Source organism: Pagrus pagrus, assembly GCF_965226575.1.
Source record: "Pagrus pagrus genome assembly, chromosome: 10".
In the NCBI taxonomy this organism is placed as follows: Eukaryota; Metazoa; Chordata; class Actinopteri; order Spariformes; family Sparidae; genus Pagrus; species Pagrus pagrus.
Genome location: NC_140194.1, coordinates 6,121,241 through 6,134,459, shown reverse-complemented (window position 1 = coordinate 6,134,459; position 13,219 = coordinate 6,121,241). Strand labels below are relative to the sequence as shown.

At 38.8% G+C, this 13,219-nt stretch overlaps 1 protein-coding gene across 2 annotated transcripts in view; it reads right to left on the bottom strand.

Annotated features, from left to right (window-relative positions):
- The window catches only part of furinb (furin (paired basic amino acid cleaving enzyme) b), an 84,636-nt gene that overhangs the window by 62,314 nt on the left and 9,103 nt on the right, over window positions 1–13,219 (bottom strand). The window lies entirely within an intron of this gene.

The following is a 13,219-nucleotide window of genomic DNA, read 5'->3' as shown; positions in this document are numbered from 1 at the left end:
GGGAACCCTTTCCAGAAAATTATTATTTACATGTTAATGTTCCCTGCATTGAAAAAAGTGTAAAAAAAGTAAAAACAAGTATTATATTTCAGGGTGATATAAAGCATGATAAAAAGCAACTAGTTTATGTTAATTACCCTGTCTAGGATAGATATAGGCCTACAACCTCAGGTTAATCTTTTTAATCCACTCATTTAAATTCCTTGCAAAGACTTGCGACTGAGGCAGCATCCGAGTGGTAAGAACAAAACTGCGGCTTGCAAAACTAATAAGACTATTACATGAAAGAGAAATCTCAAGGCATATGGATATCAACAATTCATGTATTTCCCCACTATTGATTAACTAACCAAAGGCTCTGCAGTTCTGACTAACATATAAGCATTCAAGTTCACTGCCATTTCAAACATCAGTCAAGCTTTTTTACCAATTCAGAATCAAATTCAGTCGGGTGGTAAAACGAAGCACATGCTAGTGATGTTAGTATTGGTATCTCTTTAATGGATTGAGTGTTGGGTGAGATATGACTAATCTGGGGCTGCAAAACTTTTGGAATATTCAAGGTGTAAACTTTTCATGGGAATTAACAGGATTTTAAGGGAAAGAACAGGTATAAAATGGAAATTGAGTTATTTGATCAGGCTGTATTCACCATGTCATATGCAGATAGAAACGAACATTTTGCCTTATCATAAGCAGGCGGAATTGAAAACCCTCCATTAGAAATGGAAATAATGAAATAACAGTGTTTCCCCTAGGATAAGTTGTAGCAGTGGAGGTGTCAGATGCGCGCAATGTTTGGTTTTTTGTACGTTTGCAAAGTGCACCGTCCGGTAGGTTTCTATGTGCCTGATGGCAGCAGAAGGACTCCAAGTACATAACGTACATATGAGGTGTGATGAGCCAGTCTTTTAAACTCAAGTGAAAATTTCAACATGCACGGGCGAAAATCAAACATCACCTTTGGAGGGGACAACTACATTAAATCTTTTTTCAAGAGCAGCTTGAAGAGTGTAGTGGTGTATGTAACTCAAACACTCCAACATCCTGCCAGATAAGAAAAACGACATTAATACTGCAAACACTGGTAGTTGTGTTTACAGTGATATACTGGGGAGGCAAATCATATTTTTCAGGATGGGGCATCGTGCCCCCCTTTTCCCCCTGGGATTTACGCTTGTGTGATTTGAAAAACAAGCTATTATTTTGTGTGACCCATATCACCCCCTGGGTGGGTGATTATTCTGCGGGAATGATCCTGACTCTGTGTTTAGCAGCGCTAGCTTCAAGTGTTGACATTTACCTGACATAATCAGGTACGCGTTAAGTTTATTGTTTATTTGCTGAACACTTTACTCATGTGTGTGAATTGGTCTGCATATGAACAACAGTAGTGAGAAAAAAAGTTAACTTTAGTCTCCATAGTTATGAGGCGGAGTCCTCTCCTCTCCGTTCCATTGTTTTACACGCTATTACTCACAGGTGTGTTAATTGACCGAGATATGAAGCGTCCATAGCGCAAAATGATCAGAGATAAAACACAGCCCTCTACACACTTTCCTCTCTTCCCTCAGCAGTGCACCGCTGCTATTTGTATGTAGGAGAAACACTGAATATGTTGACTCATTTAACGAGAATGAATGCAAATAGATTCATCAAAACTCCTCAATAAGTAGGCTCAAGCTAGCAAAAACTAGCAGAAAGTGGTAATAACTTATTAACTGTGTACTTTGCTTAAGGCAACTATCTGCTGGTTAACTGCAAGATTGTAAAAAAAATATCAAATATATTCAGTCCAGTAGTCCAGTTTTGATTAAAAGCCTGTAGTTGCTTGGTTCAGACAGTGCATTCATGTGGGCTGCACATGTGAAGGGAGAATACACTGTGCATGCAGTGGGTTTTAATTTTCAATATTTTAATTTAAAGTTATGCTGAAAAAGGATCTGTACATATGATGGAAGATACTGAATGCAGTCCATGGTTATGGTTTATGTAATAGTGCATACTTTTAACTGAAACATGCCATGGAACTAGCATCTCAAATAAAGTAAACATTGTTATGTTGAAGTTGTACAAAAATTCCCAAGGTATTTGAGCTTCCTTTGGAAATGTACTGACCCTTTGCAACCGTAGACTGATCCCCATTAAAGACTGTCTTTCTAAATTTTTAATGAGATCATTTATAACATTTCCAGAGCAATTTGTCCAAGCTGTCTGGATTGAAAAATTGAAGACAAAAGAGCAGGCAGGGAAACATGTCAGACAGCATGAAAAAAGGAGGAAGAAAGTATAAAAGATGTTAAGGACTGGCAAGGGGAATCTGGGGACATACTTCTCGAAATTTGTGAGGTTTTGGATCAAGGAATGCAGCTTAATGATGTCTGGAAGGAAATGGTGCTGCAAGAGCAGAAGTGAATTAGGGCAATGTTTGTCAGTCACTCTTTCTAATCATTAAGGTTTTGAAATATTAATGGTGAACACACTAACGGTATATTATCCAACAATCTGAAAATGTAAACATACTTAGAGCAACGCTGTATATTGTACATTTCTTAGCTCCACTTTAGCAGACAGCATACACGTATAGTAATTTCCCATCATCTCTCTATGTGTAAGACAACATTAATAAACATTATAATATGATCCCATACCATGTCAGTTCAGTTTACCTTGTCCAAGTCCTGCTCCACTTTTTTCATAATATTTTTTATTTTATTCAATGTTAGCCTTAATGTCTGAACATCACATGAAGAAGTTTACTAATACGAATTAGTCAAAGGATGCTATAAATTGAAAATAAGACAATGTGAGGCTAATCAGAGAAATTTTCCCTCCTGTAGACTGAATATTCATTGCTGCGACAAAATGTTTACCTAACAAATGTAGAGTAAATGGAGAAAAGACAGACAAATCATTCTGTAAATGACTTCAAACACAAGTGTGACAGAGCAAAAAAAAAAAAAAAGCTAAGAATTCTGCTGAGAGGGAATGTAACTCTTTCTTATAATGATCTCCTGGTACCATTATAATATATTAGCACCTCTGCAGACTCTTTCGATTGAGATTCGTTAGTGCCGACGGCAAGACTTCACAGCTTTTATTCATAGAGACACTCCTTATTTTCCTTTCAAAGTCCTGTGGGAAATAGACAAATACTGCAGGTACAGTCACTGCCTGTCTGTGTGCTGCAGAACAGTGTAGTATAGATTCATGAGTGAAAGTAGAGCGCTGACATGTGAGGATATGAACAGCTTAGAACGGTAATGCACTGGAGAGAACGGACATAGACTGAGATTGAGAAGCAGTGATACTTGATGTTCCTTTTAATAAAACTATCAACTTAAAATGAGGACAAAAACACCAGCAAACAAACAAACGTATCACACACACATACATGCGTAGGAACACAAATGCCTCACGAGCACACTCGCAAGACAAAAGCAATGACGCTGCCTGACATAATCAGCCTGACAGAGTCCGCTGTACAAATCACATTCGAATATAATCAAACTCTCCTCAGCCACAGAGCAAACTGCTCATGTACAATGCTAAAAGCATATGTGTCATTTCTTAAGCAATGAAACATTAACTAAATCCTGATGCGCAGTGACCATCTCACATAGCCACCAGATAAGTGGGACCAGAGAGAGAGAAGGCAAGTGAGAGTGAGATGTGTGTGATGTATTTGTTATGTACATTTTATGCCAATACAGCTCATTTGAATTGAATTGAGTCGGCACAGAGAGACGGGGAGAGACAGAGAATTTGCCAATAGGCTGCTGCATCACACAGTTGGCAGGGTATCATGTGCAGAGTAATGGACAATGGCCTTGGAGCGCATTAAATTCCTTCCTAGCACAGGGCTGGTATGTGTTTTATGTGTGTTTGGGGCTGCAATGGCATGAAATTGAAAAACAGTGGTCGGAAAAATGGAGAAATTGCAGCAGGAATATTGGATTTTGAAGGAACATTCCAGTACAATCAGCTGACACAAGGTGACTGCATTCAAACACGTGCTCACTACCTGGAAATGACCTGTTACCTCTGCAACACAATAGCCAGTGGAGTGCTCCAAAGAGGCAGCTGGAGCAGATGGTGGGAAGCTGGGAGACAAAACCTTTGTGTTCTTTACTTCAGATTACACTATAGCCACGTTTTGAGTAAATAAACTATAAATAGAAAGAGACCAAGAGACGCAGATGGAGAGATGTAGTGAGCGAGAAAGAAAGACAAACAGACGCAGAGAGGCTCTGGCATTAGCCTTCTTTTCCACGGAGCGGGGTGATTCAGTCTGTCAACGCCCACAGAGCCTGCCCATCCTCATAAAAACAATGATTCTGACTCGGCACACCAAGAACACAACATGACATTTAGCTCTAAACCCTGGTATGCCATTCCCACGCAGACACAAAAGCATTATTGGAAAAAAAAGAAGAAAACATTACTGAACAGATTATGAAGAAACAGATACAACAACGCTTTATGACAACTTGTAAAATGCCCATGCACACTCGGAAGCCTTGATGACATTTACACTTCAAGGGATGGTTCTGGTTTATGAGGTACTTATCCATATTGGTTAGTGTATTAGTATATGGCAGTCAGCACACCCCCAGTTTGTATAAGCAGACATCATTGTACTGCAGTGGACGGGGGTTAGGACTGCATGATTCTTGCTAAGATGTGAATCACAAATTTTCTCCCAGAGAACTGAGATCACGATTCTCTTGCACCAGTGTTTCCCACTTTTGGCGGGGGAGGATCGGTATTTGACGACCAGACATAGTTTTGCTTTAACGTTCCGTGTTAATGGACTTTGCCTTTCTGTTTCTCTGGCTGTTATGTTTTCTCTCTACCAGCAACGTTATCTGCTTTCTTCGTTGGCAGTGTGTTTTATAAAGTCGGCCAAAAATACACATTTTTTTTTTTTTTTTGTCACCATAACAGCAGGTGAGCTGCATGTGGAGGAGGCTTGTTGTTAATTATGTCGCCAATCAAGACCAACGTGCTCCAAATGACATTGCAACAACCAGGTGCACCTACAAGTTTGAACAAAACAACAGCATAAGCAGTCCTATATTAAAAGGAGGGGTCACATCACTGTCAGGGTGTTTGCAGGAGGCACGTAATACTAGTGAGTGTCTCTTTCCCTGCAAAGCATGTGTAAATCACAGCAGACAGGAAGGGAAAAGCGAGGACAGATTGTCCACTAGTTAATGGAATGCAGATGGATGGATAAAAAACAACAGGATAAAAGCCTAAAATGCTAAAATGAGTCGCCAAATAGACTTGGATGGCTGTTAATATACCTGGGTACACCGCTCAAGCAAAAAACACTGCACACTAGTCTCAATTTTTCAATAAAAGTATTGCACTAAAGTAAAAAGACATGGCGTCTACACAGAGCTTTCAACATCACCTTCACCAACACCAGCCTTCTCGCCTATAACTCCATCTCATGATATTAAAGTCACGTCCAAAACATTTGATGTGAACATGACAGGAAACATTTTATAGAAATTTCAATATGGTATGTAGCCTTTGACACATACAATTCTGAACGCATCAGCGGAGATGTTAACTACCAACATTTTATCCTGGCGACTGAGCTGCCACCAGACTCCTTTGACAAAGGATTTTACCTTTGGAGACAGCGTTTAACAGCTTCAGTTTTGCGTCAGAAAGGTTCGTCTGATGGCAAGGTAAAGCAGTGAATATATTCTATATTCTACACAGCTTAGCTTCCTACACCAGTACTCCTGTCTGCTTCTCCAAACTGGGGGTGTGCCAACTGCCATCTATTGTAGGTAATACCCTGACTACGGATAAGTACCTTATACAACCCAACTCGCACGCACGCACACTCAAGCATTTTTTTTCTTCTGCCACTGACACTCACTCAAAGAAAATTAAGCTGAAACATAATGAGTGGATCTGCAAATATATAAAGATGTACCAAGACAATACAGCATTTCTGAGCACTGCAGTGAACAAATAATCAGTTATGGGATGATCCCGTAATCATGTTAGTGATCAAAATCCCATTACCTCCTGATAATACAGCAGCCTCCGCGCTATCTTTAAGCGTCCCTGTAGAACAACCACCAAGGATGATGGAAAGATGACTAAGTCGTTTCCCTTAAAAGCCCCCAGCCCGACAAAGCCTTGTCTAACCCATAGCCTCACATAACCCACACGCCACTGTCAGAGCACACAGACACAGGCACATACTGTAGATCATCCCTCTCTCATAGCACCCACTCAGGGACTAGAGACTAAAATAAAACTTATTTGGGTGCCTCTGTGAAACAATGACTGAAGATGTACTCCCACAAAATCTAATTCCAGGCAGCGGATAATACAAAATTTCACCCTTCCAGTCATCCAGCACTCATGCTTTTCGGTCCGTGATACCATACTCCATTAGCTACCTTCCTTTCTTATTTTGCTAGTGTCTCCCACGTGTCCTCACAGCTATTGTGCTATGACTACTTGTCTCATTCCTACTCTTTTCCAGCGAGAAATAGTCAATTATCTCAATTCCGTCTACCTTCCTTCCTACTCTTCTTTTATTATCCATCTCCACCCTCTCCAAACTTGCAGACTTCTATATCCACTGTTGAAATATCTGCCTCTCATATAAAATCTACAATAAAAAGCTCCACTATAACATTTCCAAAGAAAAAAAAAACGAGACAGACATCTTGTGGGGTGTCTTGGTTGGCTGTGATGAAGTGACTAGGTGGTTTTTAGGACCCACCTTGTCAAACAAGGCAACAGCTCCTCATTCATACTCAAGGACCTGAGCGGCTTAATGTCACATCCACTAAAATGACAAGCTGCCAAATAGCATCAGAGATTCAGCTATAGACAGCCATCCTGGAGGACTCCTTCCTGTGACTACTTCTAGCTCTACCTCTTTGAAGCAATCACTTTTAAAGAGAGAGGAAAAATACAGCTATGCATCAACCTATTAATCCTGTGGTTTAAAGGAGACAATAGAGGCTGAGGATGTCTTTTTGGTTGGGTGAAGGAGAAATAAATAGGAGAAAGAAAGCAATAAAAAAATGTTTTGAGGTAAAGCGATCACATGTGGGACATATGAGAAAAAGAAGAATTGCCTTGTTTGGAGGAGGAGGAGAGACTTCTTTTCTTAATCCTTAGCACTGTGTCCCCGGGTGATTGTCTACTATATGTACGTGTTTTCTGTGAGCGGAATATTGAACATTTCATTTTACCCAATTCACTGAAACTAGAGATTGATTCACTATCTAGGATTCAAAGAAGCAATTAGGAATAAATCTGTTAGGGGCCATTACACCAAATGTATTCTTTCTTTTGTACTCCACAGTACAATAGTTTCAGCCTGTTGGAACAACAACAACTGCAGCAGTCCAGATCAATACTAAATGAACTCCAGAGTCAAGCAGAAGGTAAGTCCTTCAGACACGCGCTGTCGAGTCACATGATGGGGTGGACAATAAAGAGCATTTAATAATGACACAAATCTAATCTTGTCCAGTTTGTCATAAACCAATGTGACAACTGTCCAACATAATAACAGGGAGTCAAAAAACACCTGGCCTTGCACTCCTGACAAACCTCCATCTTTGGCAAAATAAAGAAAAGCAAAGATAAGCCTGAACTAATTTCGCAAACCTCTCTTTCAGAAAATCCTCTTTATTTGAGGTGGGGAGAAGTGGGGTGGGAATATGCAGAACCTCCTACGCATATTCCTAAGAAGTAATCCAGAAGGCTGTTCACTGGCGTGTGTAGCAGTTCAGGCAGCTCCACAAAGACGCATGCAAATGAAGTTAAATCTCAAAAGGAGCAACAGGGGAAGAGGGTACCAAATAGCAACTCACTGTCAACTGCTGAGCACAAATATGGAAAAGCTTAGCCTTAGAAGCATTTTGCTATTCAAGGGACCTAACACACCACTGAAAGAACTATAAGTCACTACTACTTCTCTTCACCCCCCCCCCCCCTTTTCTGACAAATGTTTTTCTTTCCCCTATCTGCAAGCTGTAGCCCATTTAATTAAAATGACTTGCCAATCCCCTGAAAAAAAAAACAGAAGCTAAAGTGGCGGCAATAAAATTAAACTATATACATCATAATTATATATAACAACCTTCCTTGAATGTCTGAAACAGCAGCCTTACTTACTATTCCTGTCTGTTCCTAACTCTACTCAGTAAACATAACTGACTGCCAGTGTGTTAGGAAGACATGCATGCTCCACTTTAAGCTACATGAAGTGGAGAAGGCCACACTTTTGCAATCTGCAACACATCCTGGATTGCCTGAAGGTGTCATGTAAGTCTCTCTTTGATGTGCAACAGGTTTTTAACATTGATGGTCAGCTACAAGCCATAGCTGTGTAAGGATACTATCTCACATGGTTCGATGTCGATGGTATATTTATAAGCTGGACAAAGGGTGCTGCTATCTGTATCAATGTTACATTGATTTATTCTACGACACCTTATAGGGGCTCTATTTAACAATTTGTAGCTATTTACATGTATAAATCACTTAATTACTGGTCGTATATGAGTGGATTGTGACAAAATAAGACCTTCTCCATCTCTCTTGGTTGCCTATACAAGCCTTTGGAAGATATGTTTAAGTCGTTTGAGGCTGCTGGACTGTGGATTTCTTTGTGAAGGACCAGGGTCAGAGTTGCATAAAGTCCAAAGTATGTGACTTTATGCATGTCCTTGAGTCTCTCGTCTCAATGCGTCTCTCCGCTCTGCAGAGCAGCAGTATCTAACATTAGTTTAGAAATGGAGTCCAGTAACATAAACTGATGACCAGCTTTCAGAACAACACAGGAGTTCCACAGAGCCCCTTTAACTGGCATTTTCAAATTCCCGACCATCTCCAAATTATAACGAAGCTGTCGGCTTCAGGCGGTTACGTTTGACATTGTGCATTCTGTGCACTGCAGTCATGGCTGACAGGGCCAAACTGTGACTTGCTTGACTAACTTTAATGAAAATGCAGCTAAATGCAATATCTGTAAAATGGTAGTTGCATGTAAAGGGGGTACATCCAGCAACCTCATGAAATGCTTACAAATACAACATTGTATAAATCTGAGGCAGCGGCAAAGAGGCTGCAGCAGATAACGTTATGTCTTCGGTGCAACCTCCTGGCTCTGATGCTGATCAGCCAAGCTTAAAATCTAACCATCTCGACTTTGTCAAGTCAAGGTAACACTTGTTATCCTTATAAAAATAAGTCTTTAGTGATTATGATGTCTGATGTCCCTTAACCATCCCATAGACATAGATTTGACTTATCATTCCTGCAAAACAAAGTAATAAAATAACTGTTGAATCTTTTCACACCATTTTGTGTCATGTCTTTATTTTTTGCACCAAATCATGTAACGCAGTATCAATTAGAGTTTTGATAACTGAAACAAGTTATAAATAGGTTGAAACATCTCAGGTCTAAAATTGTTTTCTTACAAGAAACCCATTTGATGGCCTCTGACATACCTTGTCTGAAAAAAAGATGGCCAGGCCAAGTGATTTATTCTTCTTATAATAATTATGCTCGAGGTGTTGCTATCCTCATACACAAGTCAGTTCCATTCCAAATTACTCAAACTATTCAAGATCCAACTGGTAGATATGTGATTGCACAAGGAAGCATTATGTCACGTAAAGTTAACCTAATTAATGTTTATGGTCCTAACGTGGACATGCCGTCTTTCTTTGAAAAATTACTGTTGACTGTGTCCACCTTAGAAGGTCTTTATATTTTTGGGGGGGACTTTAATTGTTCGTTAGACCCAGTAATGGATCGACTTACTGGAACTGATACCTCGCACGTACAGACAAGGAAAAAGCTGACTGAATTCATGAAGGATCTAAGACTAGTTGATGTATGGAGGGAAAAAAATCCAAACAAAAAAGAATTTTCCTGTCACTCTTCTACTTATAAAACTTATTCACGTATTGATTATTTCCTAATATCTATTGAACTGCTTATTAATGTCACAAATTGCTGGTATGACAGCATAGTGATTAGTGATCATGCAGCTGCCTCACTGGAAATATGCTTAGGCATATTTGCTCAACATTCTCAGAGATGGAGGTTCCAGGTATATTGGTTACAAGATCCATCCTTTCTTAAATTCATAGGAGCCTGCATAGATAACTATTTCCTACTGAACACGGATGAAACAACCGCCAGTGTAAGGTGGGAAGCATTCAAAGCATATATAAGGGGAGAAATGATTAAATATACAAGCTCAAAGACTAAACAGTACAAAAAGGAAATACAAACATTGGAAAGACAGATTAAAACACTAGAATTAGATCTTTATGAAAATAATGACGAGGACAAACATCAACAATTAACAGTAATGAGAGCTGAATACAATAAACTAACAACTGACAAAGTTGCTAAAAACCTCTTATGGACCAAGCAAGCATACTATGATCAGGGTGAAAAGCCAAGCAAACTACTGGCTTGGCGGGTTAAGAAAATGCAAGCCGAAAGAACAATTAACAGTATAAAGACAATGTCAGGTGATTTAACAACAGACCCAATTGAAATTAATGCTACCTTTAAAAACTTTTATGAACTATTATACAAATCAGAATATGCCGGAGCTACACAACAACAAGCATTTCTCGATCAGCTACAGTTCCAGAGCTTATCTGAGGATGAAAAGGAAGCACTGGACGGGGCATTAACAGTTGAGGATCTTTATGACGCCATGAGCAGTATGAACAGTGGGAAAGCACCTGGTCCCGATGGGATACCAATAGAATTTTATAAGAGGTTTAAACAGAAACTTGCGCAACCTTTATTAGATATGTTTAACGAATCATATAAAACAGGAACTCTTCCACCATCGTTAAGATTAGCTATGATAACTGTGATATTAAAACCTGACAAATCGCCAACCAGTTGTTCATCTTTTAGGCCCATTAGTTTAATGGGATGCGATACAAAAATATTATGCAAAGCTCTCTCTAAAAGATTAGAAAAATATCTTCCTCAATTGGTCAGCAATGATCAGAACGGTTTTGTATTACAACGGCAAGGCTTCCATAACATCAGGAGAGTTTTAAATGTATTGTTTGAGAAAAATAATGCCAAAGACACTGCAATGTTGTCAGTTGATGCTAGCCAAGCATTCGACAGAATAGAATGGAAATACCTTTTTGATCTGCTGCCCAGATATGGTCTAGGAGAAACATTTCTCAAATGGATTAAATTACTATACATAAACCCAACAGCAGAAATATTGACTAATAATATAATTTCTAAACCTTTCAGTTTACAACGCTCAACCAGGCAAGGCTGCCCTTTGTCTCCTCTGCTCTTCACTTTAGCAATAGAACCTCTAGCGATCGCAGTAAGGACACGTAGGAATATATCCGGCATCAGGATTTGGGACATAGAGCATCATATAGCATTATATGCTGACGATATAATTTTTTTCTTAACGAACCTGAGGAATAGTATTCCAAATTTGGTTACTTTACTCGAAAACTTTGGCGAGTTTTCTGGATACAGAATAAACAAATCTAAGTCGGTATTGTTATTTCTAAATGAAGAAGAAAGACGTAATCCCAAAATAAATACACCATTTATGGCCACGCAAGATGGATTTAAATATCTGGGTATTAAGATTGCCCCAAAACTTGATGATATTGTCCCTATAAACTATAACCCCCTGATAGACGAAGTGACAGAAAAGTTGGACTGGTGGTCTAAATTGCCAATATCAATGATTGGTCGTATAAATCTTATTAAAATGTCTATTATACCCAAATTTATATATCTTTTCCAAGCACTCCCACTTCCATTACCAAGTAACTTCTATAAAAAAATTGATAGTATATTTAGCCAGTTCATTTGGAACAATAAAAAGGGTAGACTCCGGCTCAAGTTATTATTTTTACCCTATGAAAGGGGAGGACTTCGGGTCCCTAACCTGAAATGGTATTATTGGGCTACCCAATTAAGTTCTGCAATGTACTATTTTTCTTCATCCACACCACCTGCTTGGGTAAATATTGAACAAAAATCAGTGTCAGATCTGCCCATAAAGCAATATTTATATTCCTCAGATATCAAGACACTGAAAAAACAGACAAGAAACCCTTTTGTAAAAAATACAATATCAGTATGGTATGCAGCACATAACTTTGTTGATGAAACAATAACTTTGTCACAATTTACTCCTATCTGGGGCAACAGACAATTCAAACCTGGTAGATTGGATGGGGGATTCAAATTATGGGCAGAGAAAGGAATTGGGACGGTTTCGGACCTTTATTTTGAAGGTACCCTTCTCAGTTTTGATCAACTTTGTCATAAGTATGGAGTTCCTCAAAAACATTTTTTCAAATATTTGCAATTAAGAAGTTTTGTAGCATCAAAATATAAGACATTCATGGCCACACCCCCACTATCGATTATTGAGGAAACGGTGATTAATAATTTGAATGGTAAAAAACACATATCTAGATTCTATAACCTTTTAGCGGAGTACTCAACAGAATCAGCATCAGATAAATTAAATGCTTGGAGAACAGACACACAAGAAAATATTAGTGAAGAAGATTGGGGAAGAGCATGTTTAAAAGCGCAAAAGAATTCAATTAACACAAGATTAAAATTGATTCAGTATAAGTGGTTAATGCGTGTTTATATAACCCCTGTAAAACTTCACCATATCTCCCCTAACATCCCTGATGTTTGTGTTAAATGTCTGACTGAAAAGGGAACTTTGATTCACTGCCTATGGGAATGCTCTAAGATTTTGGTATTTTGGGAAAATGTAGTTAAATGTTTATCACGGATGGTTAAGTGTAACATTCCTTTAACGTCAACAATCTGTATACTTGGAATATACCCCAAGGACTTCATCAGAACAACGAAACAATCGAAAATGATTGACTTTGGACTACTCCATGCAAGGAGAGTGATTGCACTATATTGGAAAAATGTAGAACCACCATCACTGGCAATATGGAAGAAGGAGTTGATGACTTGTCTTGGACTGGAGAGATTGACATACATTGTTAAAGGTAAACAAGAGGAGTTTGCTTGTATTTGGGAATCATTTATGTCATTCCTGACCAATGAAACGGATAACACTGACTGAATAACAGGTTATGAAATGATCCTGCCCCCCCCTTTTTTTTTTTTTTTTTTTTTTTTGTATTCATTTATTTATTTATTT